Raw genomic sequence first — 6,432 nt, forward strand, 5'->3', positions numbered from 1 at the left:
AGGACACCTTAGAGATCAGACGGCAACATGCTAATAACTAATTTATTTCTTCCCTGCTGAAAAATCCAGCTTAAACCAGCCTAGTTTTAGAAGGGTTTTGACCATGTCCAGGCTGGCTTCCAGTCATTTCCAGCCTGGTCTTAGCTGGTCAGGCTGGGAGATGACCAGCTAAATCCAGCTAAAACCAGCTTGACCAGCCTGGTTTAAGCTGGACATAGCTGGTTTTAGCAGGGCTCCCAGCCTGGCTAGGTTGGTTAAGCTGGCTTTAGCTGCTACAAAGAAACTACAACTACAACTTGGTTAAGCTGGCTTTAGCTGATCATCTCCCAGCCTGACAAGCTCAGACTAGGCTGGAAATGGCCAAAACCTCTCTAAAACCAGCCTGGTCGACCAGCTAAAACCAGCCAACCAGCCTAGGCTGGTTTAAGCTGTTTATATCCCTGGTTTAGCAGCTTTATATCCACAATACTAAACATGCGAAAAATGCTAAATGCTATTTACACAACTCTTTACAATATAAATAGCAACGTAACATCAGATAGTAAAAGAGAACCAGCCGCCTTAGCAACTTGCTAAAAACCCGGAAACCACATAATGTAGCAATATACTAAAATGTAAACTGATGATCACAAATAATGATAACCACATTTGACGAATATGTTAAACTAAAATATTAATAATGAAAAACAATTGTTGTCAATTTTACTTCTACATTAGGCAATTCATCTCCTTTATAATGATTATCTGGAAGAAAAGATAAAGGGTTTGAAAGAACATTACATCACTTTCCCCTCTTTTCATGCATCCGCGCTTCTCTAATCTGTTCATACATTCATTCACTCCAGTATTGAACAAGCTACAGGAGAACAGACAGATAACAGGGGATTAGAGAAAGAAAGAATAAAACAGAGAGAGAGAGAGAGAGAGAGAGAGAGAAAGAGAAAGAGAGAGAAAGCTTGTGTGTGTGTGTGTGTGTGTGCGTGTGTGTGTGTGTGTGTGTGTGTGTGTGTGTGTGTGTGTGTAATTATGTTGCTCTCTCAGTTGTGTAATAGAACACGACTTTTCATTTATCAATACAAGATCACATTAATTGTGAGGTAAAAAATTTGTTTGCATTTGTATGTTCACACCTCTGTCGTCATGTGGGCACCAGTGTACAATTTGCTGTAAAACAGCTATCGTATGCCTTTTTATCTAAAAAACTAATTTCAAATTAAAGAACGGCATTATTAAAATAGTAAATAATATTATGATGCAGTATGTATGTAAATATATTGAACAAATATATTGAATACATTGAACAAGCAACAGACAGATAACATTAGAAAACAACAATAAAACAGGAAGATTAAGAGAAAATATTAGGCTGTAAACTATGTAAAACATGTATTGTTCTCATCAGAGCGGTGTTCTCTCATGTATTGTTCTGGGGAGAGTTACTGTGTGGAGAAGTCCCAAAGAAGCATATACCACACAAACTGTTGTATGCCCAGAGTGTAGCATTGGGATTGATATTTATTTTATTAAAATGATTTTTCAATTAAATAAAAATTTTGTTAAAATGCCACAAAAATTCCAACCCAGGCTCACTGCGGAATACGTACCATTACAGGTCTACATTTCTGGGCACAGCGAACTACACAACCAGAAGTACATCTCCTCGCAGTTTTTCTTTTTTCAAATCCACCTGAGGCCCCTGTGTACACTTTTTGATGATCTTAAATTTCTCTTTTGACTTCTCTTCACGCATAAATCCAACAGAGGGTGCAATATACACTTTAGCCAGCCAGGCCAGCTTGCTGTTGACTGACTGACTGATTAACTGACCACTGTTGCCAACTTAGTGACTTTGTCTCTGTATATAGCAACTTTTTAGTTGACAAATTTTTAAAAAAGCAACTAGCGACAAATCTAGTGACTCTCATGTGTGTATACTGCACCAGTCCTACTCTTTTCAACGAGCTGCGGGTGATGGCGTCACACACCTGAACCAGCTAATCCAGCTTTCTAGGTATACTAGAAACTTTAGGAAACTTAAGAGAAACTTTAAGTTTGTTTCTCTTTAGGGGAGGGGGGTGTTGAAGGAAGTTGGAGCTAAACTATGCAGGACACCAGCCCTCAGGTTTGTTTCGACACCCCTGGTCTAATCCAATTCCATGACCTAAGCTAAGGTAAGCTAAAAGTGCTCCCGCCATACTCAGATCAGCTGAATGGATCCACGAATGGTAAAACTGATCTGTTTAATGGAGAAAACTTGCTGAAGAGCTTCTTAAGTTGACTGCTTGGGTTAAAAGTTGGAAAAAAACTCAAAAAAAGCTGTGCAGCAAGATGCCTAAAAATTCTAAATTGAGTCAACTTTTTTAAATGGTGTAAGATGTGCCTATTTTAATTTAAAAATGGTGTTCTTTTAAACCTGAAACGCATATAAATTCATGTCATAATCTGTTTTGGATGGCTTTTCGTATACCAGCATTTACAATTACAAATCACCTCAAAGATAAACAGAAAAGCCTCCAAACATCTCTAAACGTTTATTTCAGCATTTGAATCCCATTTCCAGCACTAAGTCAGTCACGCTTCTGAGATTTAATCATGATTTGAGTGTGTGTGTAAATGCGACACCACGGGAAACGTGAATATACGACTGCGCCGATCGCCTCCACCAGCTGTATGCGCAAAAAACAGTGAAAGTTTTCGGGTCATTGCACATGATGGAGAAACGCAGGAACGCTGTAAAACCAAACGAGCCGCAGAAATCAAACAGCATCCGCAGAACGACAATGATCTCGCTGTGATTTCACCCATCTGCTGTCCTATTATGGAGAAACCAAAGCAAATACTGTCCATCTGAAAGACACTTTTTGCAATTTTTTCACCGTAAGAACAAAAAACGTGCAGCGTTTTTACACTCGGGTTGATAAAACCACAAACACATGCTGCTCTCTCCAAGACACAGCAGAGTTGAAGTATGTTAAAGAGTGTTTAAGTATGACTACTTTAATTATACATAAAAAACTCTTATGGAATAATATAAAGCATTTGTTTGGTATTTTAAATATATTGATATATTAGTTTACTGTAGATAAAATACAAAATAACACATATCTAAAATAATTAGGAAAAGATATTATACATTGAATTATAATAAGGATTTATAAATAAAAATAAGTATACACATGTACGCATTAAGTAGGAATTATTAATAATTATTATTTTTATATTTGTTATATTGTTTATTTATCTATTTTATTTAAAAAATAAAGTTCTATTGCATTACGTTAGTCTGATGCAGTACTAAAAACATGATTATTTTAATCTAATATTTTAATTAATATTTTAAACCGGAGCACTCTGAGGAACATGCAAACATTTTTTCAAATACTTTCCCTGCTGTGTGTGGAGTCACGTGACCCTGCTTTGTCAAGGCTAATTTATACTTTATACTAATTATAAAGTTATTATATAATTTTATATGTAAATATATAAGTAAATATATAAGTAAATATATTAGTTATTATAACTAATTATATTATTCTGACATTATACTTCTGCCAAAAAAAATTAAATACACGTCACAATGACAAGCTTTGTGATTGGTTGCTTTGGTAGCGGTGACGAGAGTTGGTGGCACGGAGAGCCGTGTTTTATGCAACATTTGTTTTAATTTCAGTTGTTCAGCATCAGAGATGGGAGTAAATCACATGTGCAAGTCACAAGCAAGTCTCGAGTCATAACCTTCAAGTCTCAAGCAAGGCAAGTCAATTTTTGTCAGACTCAAGTCAAGTCGCTGCTTATCTCAAGTTAAGTCGTAGCTTGGTCTAGCAAGTCACTTTCAAGTCAATCAAATTTTTTGTCGATTTTTTTTTTTACTTTTGCTATTTCTTTTGCAATTTCTATTTACATATAACTTTTGGTTTTGTATGTAATGCATAATATATAACAAACGATTATTTATTTAATAAAAACAAGTTATTTCGAGCCATTTATCTCAAGTCCAAGTCAAGTCTCAAGTCATGATAGTCAAGTCCAAGTCAAATCGAGTCTATTTTGAATATTTGTCAAGCAAGTCTCAGGTCCTAAATTCTGCTACTTAAGTCTGACTTAAGTCAAGTCATGTAACTCGAGTCTCCCATCTCTGTTCAGCATTGATGTTCAATAAATAATCATAGATAGTAGATAGTGTGCGTTTCCTTCAATTATTTTGAAATCAAGTAATGCACCCCACATTCAAAAATCTCTCACTTATAATATGTGACCATATTTACAGTACTAAACTTGTCAGTGAACTATAAAGGCAAAAATAAATAAATAAATAAATAAAACAAATAAATAAAATAATCATTCATTAATTGTAATCGAGTTAAAATGCTAAAATGCCCTAACCCTGAGAGTCACTTTTTTCTGTTTTGTAAAAAAATGCACCATTTCTCCCCTCAGCCTGATCAACTTAATCGCATGGCAATTCGAAATGTTGTGATCTAGAGTTCATTTTGTATGAATTTATATTAATTTGTACATTTTGGTACAATTTGCTCAGACATTGAGGCATGTCTTCTTTTAAAAATTGTATGTTTTTGCACAAATGAACTCACATGAATTCGCCACTTTTCAGACTACGCATAAAATTGTTACATTTCCTCGTGAGATCTGGCTGGGGCCCTCTGTACAGCTACACAATCAAACAAAAGTGTTTTGGAGGGAACCTGGGCCGGTATAATGGCAGGCCTGGCTCTGACGGGACGGGCAGGGGTTCAGACAGGGCAAGATAATGGAGCTTGAGTGGCTCGTGTTGTGGAGAAAATGGCCATCTGCTCCAGAGAGACATTCATGCTGAAAATGCAGATCAACAGAAAGCTGGAGGTTTTGTTGTTTTCTGTGTCAGCTTTTTGTGTGGAGTTAGAAGTTACAGCCAATATTCAGTCAGATGCTTTACAGTATTAGGTTTAATGTTGCTAAATACATTAATATTTAATATACTGTCTCATTCTGATTTATTGCAATTTTACATACATAATTTGTCATATTTCAAGTAATATTCATTCATTTATTCGTTAATTTTCTTTTCGGCTTAGTCCCTTTATCAATTAGGGTTCGCCACAGCGGAATGATCTGCGAACTTATCCAGCATATGTTTTACGCAGCAGATGCCCTTCCAGCTGCAACCCTGTACTGGGAAACATTTCAAATAATATACAATAAAGTACTCATTACTACTATTTTTAATATTACATCAATAATTACCATTAATATGTATTTTTCTTCAGCTTTTTCTTCTGAAGATGATGATGATTATTATTAATATTTTTGTTGTTTATGTTAATTATATTAATTATCTGTATTTTTTTATTATTTACATTCATAAAATTAATTAGTAGTAATATTTACTACTACTATTACTACTTAAACTAAAGATTATAAACATTTTTTTTTTTGTTTTTATACATAAAATGTTACTTATAATTAAATAAGTAAATGTCCTATGGCAAAAAAAAAAAAGGAAATAATACTAAAAATTATTAAACTTGTACTGCTTGTTTTATTATATTTATATATATATATATATATATATATATATATATATATATATATATATATATATATATATATATATATATATATATAAAATTTTACATTAATTTATTATTTAACCAATTACTTATTGATAACATTGTTGTCATATATGTGACCATAATATTAGTTATTTTTTTTATTATTAATGCATGCAGCTTCCTTTATATTCATTCATTCATTCATTTTCTTCTCGGGTTAATCCCTTTCCCAGATAGCACAGGTACGTCGCGGAGACGTCTTTGAAAGATCGTAACATCTGCTAAACATCGCATTCGATCGAACGTTTTTATTTGTTAATGAGCCGTCTTCCTTACCTCTATACGACGTCTATACGATGAATTTTAAACTCCTGAAATTACCGTGGCACGGAAAGCTCTGGTAAACAGACGTGACCCGCTTAAACTAGAACGAGGAGCTCTTTTCACTGTCAGAGATGTCGCAACGCATGGGGTGCAAGGCAATGTCACTGATAATGTATTTTGCATTCATGACGTTCAAAGTTTGTGCTTGATTATCTTTTATGACGGTTTTAATGAGTACATTTTATGCACACTATTTCTTTTTAGTTAAAATAATAGAAACTGTAGAAATATGCTCTAAAATTCTAAAAACTTGAAAAAATTATATAATTTTCATAAGAAAAAACGTACAGCACGTACATGCAAACACACACACAAACACATTTTGGACCACATCATGCACTTTTTATTTGTATTTTTTTTAGATTATATGATCCTTCAATAGGTTAAACAAAACGTATGCAAAAAATAAATAACAGCAGTAATCTTACCTGCTTTATTGGTCGACGTTTACTGTCTGTTATTTTGCTAAAAGCATAATATACTGTATATACATCATTTT

The 6,432-nt window shown here is 33.9% G+C and overlaps 1 protein-coding gene across 3 annotated transcripts in view; it reads right to left on the reverse strand.

Moving 5' to 3' along the window:
• The window catches only part of lrp1ba (low density lipoprotein receptor-related protein 1Ba), a 470,228-nt gene that overhangs the window by 404,085 nt on the left and 59,711 nt on the right, over positions 1–6,432 (reverse strand). The gene's annotated exons all lie outside the window — the stretch shown is intronic.

Source organism: Danio rerio, chromosome 22 (assembly GCF_049306965.1).
Source record: "Danio rerio strain Tuebingen ecotype United States chromosome 22, GRCz12tu, whole genome shotgun sequence".
Lineage (NCBI taxonomy): Eukaryota > Metazoa > Chordata > Actinopteri > Cypriniformes > Danionidae > Danio > Danio rerio.